The sequence below is a fragment of the Stomoxys calcitrans genome, chromosome 3 (assembly GCF_963082655.1).
Source record: "Stomoxys calcitrans chromosome 3, idStoCalc2.1, whole genome shotgun sequence".
Classification (NCBI taxonomy): Eukaryota; Metazoa; Arthropoda; class Insecta; order Diptera; family Muscidae; genus Stomoxys; species Stomoxys calcitrans.
Window position 1 is genome coordinate 167,402,437 of NC_081554.1, and position 13,872 is coordinate 167,416,308.

The 13,872-nt window shown below is 41.0% G+C and overlaps 1 protein-coding gene across 1 annotated transcript in view; it reads left to right on the forward strand.

Moving 5' to 3' along the window:
- Nucleotides 1–337: 337 nt before the first annotated feature.
- LOC106093631 (zinc finger protein 420) overlaps nt 338–13,872 on the forward strand; it is a 276,735-nt gene continuing 263,200 nt past the window's right edge. The window contains exon 1 of the mRNA XM_059365677.1: nt 338–534. The gene's annotated coding sequence lies outside the window, so the exon portion shown is untranslated. The remainder of the gene's footprint in view (nt 535–13,872) is intronic.

Sequence of the window (13,872 nt, forward strand, 5' to 3'; positions counted from 1 at the left end):
TACGATTAGCGTTAATGTGCTTCAATTCATTAATGTCAGTTGGCATTTTATTAAAATGCTGAATTAAACGGCAATTTCCGTTACAAAACACATAAAAGTAAACAAAGGTAGCCACACTGTGACGTCACACACACAATGCGACCAGTTTGAGATTAAAGAAAAAATACAGGGAGAACTAACCACTATTCTCTCTTTGTAGTGGAGAATGAACAAAATCAAGAGATACTTACTCTCTTGAGTTGTTTCTCTTCACTTAGGCATTCATAACAAAACAGCTGTTAGCTAACCACCAACCAGGCAGCGAGTCAACCGAAGCAGCGAGCAGTGTAGTGTTGCTGGCGGTTGCTACGGTTGTTTATTGAAAGTGTGCTGTGAAAAATGTATTAATAAAAGAAATTTTATGCTAAAATGGAGAAAAAAGTGACAATATTTAAACAAAAGTGATAATACTTTGAATTAAAGTTATAAAATTCAAAGCATAAGTGTTCTATACCACAGGGAATGAAAAGCAAATTTGTATGCGGCAGCCAGCAGGTAAGTGCTTGATAGATGACAAATTTTACCATTGTACCAACACAAATGTTCTGTTTTATAAAAGTTGATGCTGTATAATTACGTACCATTGTTAGTTAAACATTTTTATTGCTTTAAATAGTTGTAATTGTTAAAAATAGAAGATACATTTAATTTTACATTGCTTTGCCACCAAACAAATTTGATGCGGCTTGCATGTGGCTGACAGCTGCCTTTTAATAAACAGCTGTTTTACTCAACGCCTTGGGAAAGCAACAAATGAGTGGCAAGAGAGCATGCGGAAAGCACAATAAACAAGAGTATAGTTACGCTCTGAAAACAAAACAGAATTAATTGAAAAAGGGTTGCCAATGTATAATTTTGTGCTTACTTTATAAAAACGGTAAAAAAAAGCTAAAATCAAAATTTGTTTGTTAAAAACGCTAGATTAGCCAATCAGAAAACCAGTATTTGAGAAATACATATGTGAGTACCAAAGCAAAATAAAAAAAACCATATAAATAAAATAAAATAGTATAAAATACATCAAAGTAATATAACTTTAAATCAAATTGAAAAGTAAATTCGATAATAAAGTGGTATTTAATAAACTAAACACTTTTAAATATTTTTTTGCCATACTATTCTTTGAATAGAAATACTATATTGTGAATAGGGAGCGCTACCTCAACCATACCTCAATTTTCAAAAACGCCAGACTTCGGAATTGCGTGCACCGACTTAAGAGAAATTTTGTATGCCACCTTATGGCACCCCAAAAACGCGAAATTGTTAAACAGGTCCAATAACCTGGGGGACGCACCACGGACATGTTTACCGATTGGGACAATATGGGTATCAAATGAAAGGTAACTAAGAGGAGAAGACACACATGGCATACAAATTTCGCCCAAAGTGTTCGGGGGAGAGGTGGGGTCCTCCACCTCAAAAAAAAAACCCCTCAACAGGACTCTTTCACCGCTGTGGGCAATATGGGTATCAAATGAAAGGTGTTTAAAGGTAGCGAACAAATCTGACATAAACATTTATTTCTTGGTGTTTGAGGGGCCTCCCCACCCCCATAAACTCCCACCCACGGATATGTTTCCGATTGGGACAATATGGGTATCAAACAAAAGGTATAGTGCAAACTTGGTATAAAAATTTTGTCCAAAATGTTCGGAAAAAACCCCACAGGACTCTTTCACCGCTTTGGGCAATATGGGTATCAAATGAAAGGTAATAAAAAGTAGAGTACAAATCTGACACAAAAATTTATACCCCCAGCAGGGCTTCGTCACCAATTGGGACAATATGGATATCAAATGAAAGGTGTGTGGAAGTTGAGGACACATCTGTTATAAGAATTTGGTCCAAAGTGTCTACGGGGCCACCCCAACCCCAAAACCTCTTAAACGGGCATAAATATCCAACGTCACAAAATGGATATCAAATGCAAGGTCTTTGGGAGTTGACTACGAATCTGGTATATATATTTGGGATAAAGTCTGGGACCGGCCCACCCACTAAATAGCCTTCAGCAGGACGTGTAGTTCGAGCGGGATAATATGTGAATTGAAAGAAAGGTATATGTCAGTAGTGTTCGAATCTTATGTTTATATAAGGATTCAAGAATCTGAGTCACGTCCAGCCTGCCATTCAGCAGGACATGTATATAGCGACAATAAAGGACCGAAATAAATTGTCTTTTGGGTCTTAGTGTCGGGGGGAGCTACCCTCTCCTCCCAATAAAATCAACACCAAACTGTCATGTAGGACGACCGAGAGTATATTGTATCCAAATGAAAGGATGTATCAGAGGGCAATCTCTCTGATCTTACCCGATCAGGATAGAATAGGACAGCATTTAAAGGTATTTGGTAGGAGAGTACACTTTTTACCCTTAAATTGGGATATGCACAGGAGAACCAGCGGAACTTTAAAAATGTGGTAGCTTTAAAATATGGTTTTGAATGTAGATAACCAATGCAAACAAAATTAGTTAGTGTGGATCTAAATGAGACCCGTTGCTCTCAATATATTGATAGCAACATTCAAAATGCTTGACAGTATAGGGCTCAAATCGTGCACTATTACGCTGCTGATATTATTTAAGGGTCCGTCCCCTAAACTCCCTTCAAACCGGCCATGTTTGCCTACTATGGCAATAAGGGGCTCAAATAATAGGTATTTGATAGTAGAAAATAAATTTGATATCCAATTTTGAGACCAAGTGTTTGGGGGTAATCTTACCCCATAAACTCCTCCCAAACCAATTGCAGTTGCACCTCTATTAAAACGAACTTAACATTAGAGCACGATGCTGATATTTATTCAGGACTAAGTGCGTGGGTGGCTGCCCTACCCCACATACCCCTAAAACTGGACATATTGGTGGATTATGGCAAACCTGATATCTGTTTTAAGGCCAAACGTTTCAGGCACGACTCATCTCAAACACTCCCCCTAAACCACAAATTTATACCGACTATGGCAATATTTAGCTCAAATGTGGTATCTAGGAGTAGAGTATGAATCCACTTTCAGGGCAAAGGGTTTGGCTAGTCCAATTCACCACCAAAAGCAAGAGAATGGAGTAGATCTAACATCCAAACTTAAATGTGCGGACCCTCTTTTTACGTTATTTTCAAAAACGCCAGATCTCCGAGATAGGTGGGGCGATTTACGCGAAATTTTGTTTGTTTATAATAACTCAAAAATAGAAATATAAAATAGTACACCTATTTAAGGTGGCCGAATGAAAATTTAAACCAATAATGATAATATTTGACTCAAATGAAAGTTATTCGAGACAAGAGCATGAATCTGTTGCAGCACACCCCCAAAAAAACCCCATACCAGTTATATTTACCGACCATAGCATTATAAGGCTCAAATGAAAGAAATTTGGTAGTAGAGCACAAATGTTATATCCGCATTGGGGCGAAATATCTGAAAGGCCGTACCAGTACCCCCAAACAGGACTTTTTTCCAGACCGTGCCAGTTTAGGCCTCAGATACAATAAGAGAGTGAAAGAAAACGCAGCGGAGCGGGTCCTGTCCAGCTAGTTCACTCGTATAAACGAAATTATGATTCAAGTCAACATGTTGTGTTGATGCGGTGTCTTCATTGTCGTCTTACATTCACTCATATAAACGCAATTGTGATTCAAGTCAACATGTTGTGTTGATGCGGGGATTTTATTCCCGTCTTACATTTACTCATATCAACGCTATGGCAAAAGACGATGTTACTTCGGCTTTACGCGAAGCATGCAACGACTATTCATATGATCGCCACTCATACCAGTGTTCTGGGTATAACACTACATTAATTGAGGTATACAGCTAATTAGAAAAATACCACCGCATGCAGTTCTCTGGTGCACATCATACACCTGCATATAAAAAGTATGGTACTTAGTGTGTTTATTCCGTATTCACACAAAAGCGGCAATACTAAATGTTAAGATTTTGAATCGACTTAGTAATCATTCACTATAACAAGTGAAAACGCATTTAGTAGTCAGCCTTGGATACCCACAACATCTAATACCACATTTAGATATACGACTTATCCAAGTTTCGCTAGGTGTTGTGGACCCAAGAAGTTCTCTCGAAGTCTTTTTGTGGCTACACCCAAAAATAGTCCGATCTGAAACAGAAAGTCGGATGAGTTTTATATATGGAACCTTATCTGAATGAGGTCCTATATGGACCGCATTAAATTCAGACATCGACTTAATCGGGCGATAAATGAAACCTTTATCGATTGAAGGCCCTCAATCAAGGTAACAGAGTTCAGCCATCTCATTGAGAGATCTGCGACTGTCGAGGGAATTCGAATTCAGTAATACGTTCTCCGGGCTGTCTGCGAAGAAAGTTATGCCAAATGTCGTCATGACTTTATATCTTAGCCATGCCACCACTTCTTTAATTGCAATGATCTCCGAGTAACATTTTCGATATGACCAGAAGAAAGTTATGGCAAACGTCGTCATGATTTTATATCTTAGCCATTCCACCACTTTTTTAATTGCAATGATCTCCGTGTGATTCACAGTGCAGTGGTCGAGTAACATTCTCGATATGACCAGTTCTAGTTTTCAGAAGACACCCCATAGTCCACCTAATTGGGAACCATCCGTGTAGAAGTCTTTTACCAGGAATATCGTAGTTCCAATCGGTTCTATCAGGAATAGTGGTACAGCATTTTTTATCACAAAGCGGCTCAGGTAGGGTGTAATCCACACTACCTGGAACATCGGACATTGTATCAAGGATAACACAAGGTCCGTAGCCGCCACACGAACAAACAGATAGCTCCCTTAGTCTCACGGCAGTGGTCGCCGCAATTTGTCTAGCCACAATGTCTAGGGGCAATAGATGTACCATTAAATTCAGTGCATCAGATGGTGTCGTCCTTAGTGCGGCTGTGATGCACAAACAAGATGAGTATTGAACGGTAGGTGGATTTTTTAAGCCCCGTCGACCAGACAGCAATACCATAAAACACTATAGGTCTGACAACCGCAGTATATACCCAGTGCATGGCACACGGTCTAAGCCCCCAACTTTTGCCAATGACTCTCTTGCAGGTGTATAGGGAAAGAGTCGCCTTCCTTGCCCTTTCCAAAATGTTGGATTTGAAGTTCAATTTCCTCTACAGCAAAACACCCAGGTATTTTGTGCTTTCAGGAAATAGAAAATTTTTTCCTCCCTAGGAGTCAGGCGACACTGTAGAAGTATGGAGGATGACAGACTAACAGGGCGAACATTTTTCGCTTTCGTATGGTACAGTTTTCCTGTTTTTGAAATGAAAATTACATTCGTGTCCCTCCATTCCACAGGTGTATATGATACAAGCAGCGTATATCTCCTAAGCCGAGGAGCCGGTCTATCGAGCACAGCCTGTAATTCAAACGGTGATGCATCAGCAAGCCCTGGCTACTAAAATGCGTCGAAACTTTTTATGGCTCAGCTCAGACATAATTTCCTCAATAACCTCCAACGAATGCATACCAGTGACAACCTCTTCTAGTGCCACGTTGTTGGTTGGAGAGTTTCCCGGGAAGTTTGTGTCAACAAGTAGTTATAGTGTTTCCTCACTAGACATTGTCACACATTCTCCAACTTCTAAATATACCCCACCGTAATAGGTCTTGAGGATAGGATCTCTATTAGCCAGAGGCCTCAGGTGTATCCTCCACGGATCTGCAGAATTCCACCCTGGATTTGTTCTGCACCTTAGCTCGCCCTTGTATTTTCTTAGCTTAGCCTTATAGACAGACCAATCGTGTGGTGCCTTTGTTGCTTCGCCCTTTTGAAGAGTTTTCTGCAGCCCTTCCTTAGACCAACCAGTTCTGGGGTCCGCCATGGCGGTCGCTGTTTGCCCCACTAGGAAATGACAGAAGTCAGCATTCTGGGCCTTCGTAAGCCGCTTGACCATTATATCTATATCCTCCACAATTTCCACTTCCCTCTCTGGTCTAGAAGGGAAAGTCGTGCAGAATGTGTGCCAAAATCAATCCCAATCCGCCTTTCTTTTGTTTAGCCGAGGGACCAGTTCTACAGTATTTTCCCCAAGACTGAAACTAATATACCGATGATCAGAGAAGATGTGATCATCCAACAGTTTCCATTCGCATATCTTTCCGTTTAGATCTTCCGATACAAAGGTAACATTTAATACCTCCTGTTCCTGGTAATAAAGGCCGTTTTATTCGGAAGAAGAAAACCATCTAGACTACTCTTTGCAAGAATACAGGCTCTATGGTCTCCCATTCCGTGTACCCTTTAGGAGTTTAAATCCCGGAATTCTTAGTCCATGAACCATTCTTCCACACACCCATGGCACCTGAATAAGAACAACGTCAAAACCTGCTGCCATGAGAAGGACCTTTAGTGCCACCGAAGCGGCCCTACAATGGTGGAGATTTATCTGTAGAAACCGTATCATAGTCAGGATTTAGAATTTCCACCACTGTTTAGTCAGTTTTGTCTTCTGAGTCCGCCAGTAGTTCATCCTCCTTAAATCGTACAATCTTGTCATGATGTGTGTCCCTACTCATCTAGGGGCATGTGAGAAAACAGTTGAAACACTCTTCCTCAGGACACCGGACTCTTACGGTGTGGACGATTCCTCCTTAGATGTTTCACTAGCTGCTGCTGTCGAAGGACCTTTTGATTTCTGTCCTTCCCCGTTGGCGCCTACCTTGCGCCCAATCCAGCCGGATAACCCACCCACATACGGATTGTCGGGTCCCGTTTCGACGGCTTTCTATGAAATTAAGACCGTAGCAGGGGGATTTCTAGTCTCCTGCAATCCTTCAGACTTTATTTCCTGATTACCCATACTAAACCCCATCATTCGCTTTAAGCTTCTCAATAAACCTGAAAGAGATGCGCCTCAAACTCTCAAAGAACGTATTGGTTTGCCAGAGAAGGCCGTTGGCCTAAGCAAATATTAGGTATGCGATGATAAAATAGGTGTGGCCTTATCCTTAAGCCTTGAACCGGGTGTCTTCGTTAAAAGCCCTTGCTGACCAGTCGTATGTTTGCTAGAGGAGCCTGCTACGGCCTGATACAACGACCGCAGCTGTTGGCTCTGGATCTGCCGCTCCACTGGAAATAGACACAGATCATCAATCGCCTAATGGATAACAATAACGCAGCTATCCTTGAGTGACTTAAAATGTTTGCGGAGCGAAATAACAAAACGTCCGCTTCACTCAGTGGTTCAAACAAGAATCTTCAATCTCTAATTTTAGTCCTAGTCTTTCTGGGAAGCGTCTCGTACAGGAACAACATGGTGGCTGTGATTAACACTCAAATTGCGGGTAAAGCTGAAATTAGTGCCTTCACCCATAATACTGTAGGAGATTTTGATAGGCTGCGCTCCCAACAAATTAGGTGAACACATCAAGGTGACCAGTCTGGTAGAATTTGGAGTTCAACTTGGTTAAAAAGAGGGTGCGGATATTAATCCGCCCATGCCACTATGGACGTTCACCTAAGCCAGTAATCGGCTTGTTATGCGCTCTATAAATAGAAATAGAAATGGAGTCCAACCAAATATTAGCCGATTTGGCTACGAAAGCTGATCAGAAATTCAAATCTGGTGCCAGGGGTGTAAGGATCCGTTGTAACTTCGTTTGTAACCTGAATAAAGGTGTTTCCATTATTGGAGCAACATGACAGCTGTGGTTTAGAATCAACTCGCTGGTACACCGGAGCTCGAGTGCCTTTTTAACTGAGTGTCTTGGCATAGATCGGAAATAGATTAAGATAGTGCTTGCCACCTAACTTTAAATGTGAAGACGTAAATACGTGAGATCGAATTGTTACTCATAGTTAGATCACTTCACATAAGAAAGTTGGTGGAGACCTTTGGTATTTACCCTTGGGTCTTGAGCTAAGTATGTTTGGGCCATAATGGCAGACATATAAGTTAAATATCGTCATTTGTTTACATTTCTGTGTCTTGTGAATTCGGTTTCAGCACGACAAGGGTGAAACCCCGACATAAATGTTGTGGTTGGGTCTTAGCGCAAATCGCGATTAGAGTGCAACATCGGTATGTCGCACTGTGGGATTGAATCAAAACAAGTAAAAGCGTGCTTATATACCCTCCACCATGGATCGCATTTGTCGAGTTCTTTTCCCGGCATCTCTTCTTAGGCAAAAAAAGGATATAAGAAAAGATTTGCTCTGCTATTAGAGCGATATCAAGATATGGTCCGGTTTGGACCACAATTAAATTATATGTTGGAGACCTGTGTAAAATGTCAGCCAATTCGAATAAGAATTGCGCCCTTTGTGGGCTCAAGAAGTAAAATAGAGAGATCGATTTATATGAGAGCTGTATCGGGCTATATACCGGTTCAGACCATAATAAACACGTTTGTTGATGGTCGTGAGAGGATCCGTCGTACAAAATTTCAGGCATATCGGATAATAATTGCGACTTCTAGGGGTCAAGAAGTCAAGATCCCAGATCGGTTTATATGGCAGCTATATCAGGTTATGAACCGATTTGAACCTTATTTGACACAGTTGTTGAAAGTAAAAATAAAATACGTCATGCAAAATTTCAGCCAAATCGGATAGGAATTGCGCCCTCTAGAAGCTCAAGAAGTCAAATCCCCAGATCTGTTTATATGACAGCTATATCAGGTTATGGACCGATTTCAACCATACTTGACACAGTTGTTGGATATCATAACGAAATACTTGGTGCCAAAAATTCATTTCAATCGGATATGAATTGCGCACTCTAGAGGCTCAAGAAGTCAAGACCCAAGATCGGTTTATATGGCAGCTATATCAGGTTATGGACCGATTTAAACCATACTTGGAACAGTTGTTGGGTATCATAACAAAACACGTCGTGCGAAATTCCATTTCAATCGGATAAGAATTGCGCCCTCTAGAGGCTCAAGAAGTCAAGACCCAAGATCGGTTTATATGGCAGCTATATCAGGTTATGGACCGATTTAAACCATACTTGGCACAGTTGTTGGATATAATAACAAAACACGTCGTGCAAAATTTCATTTCAATCGGATAAGAATTGCGCACTCTAGAGGCTCAAGAAGTCAAGACCCAAGATCGGTTTATATGGCAGCTATATCAGGTTATGGACCGATTTGAACCATACTTGGCACAGTTGTTGGATATCATAACAAAACACGTCGTGCAAAATTTCATTGTGATCGGATAAGAATTGCGCACACTAGAGGCTCAAGAAGTCAAGACCCAAGATCGGTTTATATGGCAGCTATATCAAAACATGGACCGATATGGCCCATTTACAATACCAACCGACCTACACTAATAAGAAGTATTTGTGCAAAATTTTAAGGGGCTAGCTTTACTCCTTCGGAAGTTAGCGTGCTTTCGACAGACAGACGGACGGACGGACGGACAGACGGACGGACATGGCTAGATCGACATAAAATGTCACGACGATCAATAATATATATACTTTATGGGGTCTCAGAGGAATATTTCGAGTAGTTACAAACAGAATGACGAAATTAGAATACCCCCCATCTTATGGTGGAGGGTATAAAAATCTGGTAAAAACAAGTAAGGACAAGCAAAAGTCGGGCGGTGCGGACTGTATAATACCCAACACCTACCTTATAAGTACAAAGAGGGGGCTATATCTAATTCTGATGAACCTGGGCGAATATTTTCAGATGGGTTATTAAACATTCCGAATCAAATTTCGAGAAAATATGTTTAAACTGCAATAACTACGGTTAACAAATGACACTTTATTGCAATATTTCTCGAAATCGGACGAACATATATCTGAACCGATTCGTCGAGGAAAGCGTTGTGCAAAATTTTGTGTCAGTGTCAGGCAAGCGAAGATCAAATAGCTTCGGCCTTGTCTAAAAGACTCGAACCGGGTGTCTTCCTCAAAAGCGCAGATCATCAACCGCCTCATGGATATCATTATCGTTGTTATTCTTGAGTGACTTAAAAAATTCTCCAAAATAACAACCTATTACAAGATACAGAAAATTCTTTAGGAGCGAAGTAAAAATATGTCCGCTTCATTCAATGGTTCAAACAAGAAGGATAAAGATTGAAATGTGAAACTTTTTACATAAATGGTTGCAGAACATTTAAGATGCTCGACGAAATTGCCAATCCGTACTATTTGGATACAAAAATTTAAAGTCCTATTTATAGGCAAAATTCTGGACAAGACTTCTAAAATTTGGTATAATAGGGTAGAAAGAAGCACAAGAACTCAAGATCCGAGATCGGTTTATATGGCAGCTATATCAGGTTATGAATCGCTTTTGATCATACTCATCGCAGTTGGTGGAAGTCAAAACAAAACACTTCATGCTTAATGTCAGCCCCATCGGATAAGAATTACGCCATCTAGAGGCTCAAGAATCAAGACCCAAGATCGGTTTATGTGACAGCTATATCAGGTTATGAATCGATTTAGACCGTACTGGGATAAGTTGTTGGAAATCATATCAAAGCACCACATGTAAAATTTTAGCCGAATCGAATGAGAATTACGCCCTCTATAGGCTCAAGAAGTCAAGACACAAGTTCGGTTTATATGGCAGCTATATGAAAAAATTAACTGATTTAGCCCGTTTACAATCCCAACCAACCCACACTAATAAGAAGTATTTTGGAAAAATTTCAAGCGCCTAGCTTTACTCTTTCTAAAGTTAGGATGCTTTCGAAAGACGGACGGACAGGACATTAACTATTACAAATATAACTATTGGGTTGCCCAAAAAGTAATTGCGGATTTTTCATATAGTCGGCGTTGAAAAATTTTTTCACAGCTTGTGACTCTATAATTGCATTCTTTCTTCTATCAGTTATCAGCTGTTACTTTTAGCTTGCTTTAGAAAAAAAGTGTAAAAAAAATATATTTGATTAAAGTTCATTCTAAGTTTTATTAAAAATGCATTTACTTTCTTTTAAAACATCCGCAATTACTTTTTGGGCAACCCAATATTTAGTACTTTCTTTTCGAATGGACCGTTTTTGGATTCGGGAACGCTATGAAAATATTTATTGGATGACTTAGGTTAGGTTGAAAACAGGGTGCGAATATTAATCCACCCCATGTCACTTTGGCCATACACCTAAGCCAGTAATCGGCTTGTTGTGCGCTATAAATACTTGAGAGTTACCTCGAAAAGAGAAAGTCAAAAATTTCATGCTTCTAACAACCACGACCCTAAGTTGGTCCATGTCTAATATTGTGTCCCCACCTAAGTGCCGGTGTCTGCAAACCGCGACAGCCGGGCAATGACATAGGAAATGCTCCAACGTCTGAATGTCTTTCCCTTGCCCTTCACATGCTGCCACTAGTCCTATGTGTACCGAAAGTAAGCTGGAGGTCAGCTTACTTTCTTTCAGCAATAGCCTCGTCTTTTCACAATCTGGATTTCCCTTTGGTATTTTGACCCCACCTTAGTGTCGGTGTCTGTTATCCGCGACAGTCGGGCAATGACATAGGAAATGCTCCAAAGTCTGATCGTCTTCCCCCATACCCTTCACATGGTACCACTTTCCGCACCGATTTTGCATAAGTGAGCTCGTAGTCCTATGTGTCCCGTAAGCTTACTTCCTTTCAGCAATACCATCGGCTTCTCACAATCTGGATTTCCCTTTGGTATTTTGACCCAACCTAAGTGTCGGTGTCTGTTAGCCGCGACAGCCAGGCAATAGCATAGGAAATGCTCCAAAGTCTGATCGTCTTCCCCCATACCCTTCACATGCTACCACTTACCGCACCGACTTTGCATAAGTGAGCTCGTAGTCCTATGTGTCCCAAAGTAAGCAGCTTACTTCCTTTCAGCAATAGCCTCGTCTTCTCACAATCTGGATTTCCCTTTGTCATTTTCGTCGTCCAACCGATCGTTTCGGCCGCCCACGCCCTTAACTCGGACTGCAAATGCGAAATGCAAATTTTGCCCATAAACATTCCACTAAGGAACAGGGGCAAACTTCTCACATATCAATGAGTGCAGTCCGATTCAAGTTTTAAGCTCAATGGTAAGGGACCTCCTTTTTATAGCCGAGTCCGAACGGCGTGCCGCAGTGCGACAACTCTTTGGAGAGAAGTTTTACATGGCATGGTACCTCACAAATGTTGCCAGCATAAGGAGGGGAAAACCACCGATGAAAACTATTTCTGGTTTCGCCAGGATTCGAACCCAGGCGTTCAGCGTCATAGGCGGGCATGCTAACCTCTGCGCTACGGTGGCCTCGGACTGCATCAACCCAAAAGGCATCGGGATAATCAAGTTTATTGACGGCAGTCCCCTGAGGTTCACTGCCAATTAGTCTGCTTTTCGTTCCCCCTTTACTCCGCTCGGTCCAAACGAGGCTATTCGTTACCTTACTGTTTGTTATTGCCTGATGGCCAGTTTACTGCCGATAAAGATGTTTGCACTCGACGTACTCGCGTTAACACCACAACACCTCACGCAGTCCGTGTTCGTCCGGATTTCTGCTTGCAGGACCATATTATAGTCAGGCAGTCTTAAACAGATCTCAGTCCCTGGGTTCTCAATGTAAACCCACAGACTTACCCTTTCCTTCAGCTTTGATCCATCTGTTTAGCATGATCTTCCAGGTGGCTAAAGAAAGTATGCAGAAGACATTATATTTCTTTACTATGCCACCGTAACGTTTAGGTGTATAACCTGAAGACATTTATGAGCCTTTATGGGACAACCATGTAATATTTTTCCACAAAATTAGTTTGCTCAGAGGCTTTCGTTTAGAATTTGGCTATGAAATGAGATCCCTTATTTTTGGGCAAAACTATGTATCCGACTTTTTTTCCCACAACATGTATGACACGGTGAGATTCCTGGTTATAACTGAGCCAGGTCTGTAGCTAACTGCACTCTTTACCTCATTCTCTCAATATTAAAGTGCACAAACTTAAGGACCAAGCCGTATTATGGATTTCTTGGGGAGAGATTTTGGTACTCACATTTGAATTTTACCAATTTTCGATGTACCTACCGAGTAACCATGGTTTTGCCTAGAGCAATTTTGCCAATAGGTAAGGTAAGAGTGGCAGCCCTTTATAGACTCACTTAGACAATTTTAAGTCCATTGTATACCACAGTAGCGACAGAGCAAGGCTTCTGGCGGGAATCGAACCCACGACCCCTGCACTGGTAATCCAAGCACGCTACCAACTCGGCTACCCGGGTGCCCTGCCAATATTTCTAAATTAATTTCAAAGACTCGTGTCGGTCATGCTTATTGTACGCAGAATATGCAGTGTGCAATTAAATCTCTTCCATGACATTTCATCAAAATTCTAAATACAACAACAAATCCAAGCAAAGGATGAGAGAACACATTCATACCCTTCATTACACATATGTTGTCATACTCTTCATGTACACGCCAAATGCAAATGGCCTTCAACGATAGAAAGAACAGAACAATCTTAACATTCTCCATTTCATTTCGTTCTCGTTTGGCCCTCCTTCAAACAAAAACTGACGGACCATAACAAAAATTCATCACTGAATGGTGTTTCAGCCCACACCTCTTTGGCAAACGACCACACAGATGAGCAACAGCCAACCAACAGCACAAAATCTGTCAATCAATCACCTGTCAAATAGGCCACACACTCCACAATATGGGAGATATATCAGCAGAGAGAACCAAAACAGAATAAAGCAGCAACAACAATACTACCATGAACTATACCTCATTGAAAAGTGTATGAATGTGATACGAATGCGAAATTGTTATAGGGAAATGTGTGAGACATGTGAGTGTGTGTGTGCGTGTGTATTTTGACAATGGGGGTTAAAACAGTAGCAGAACCAA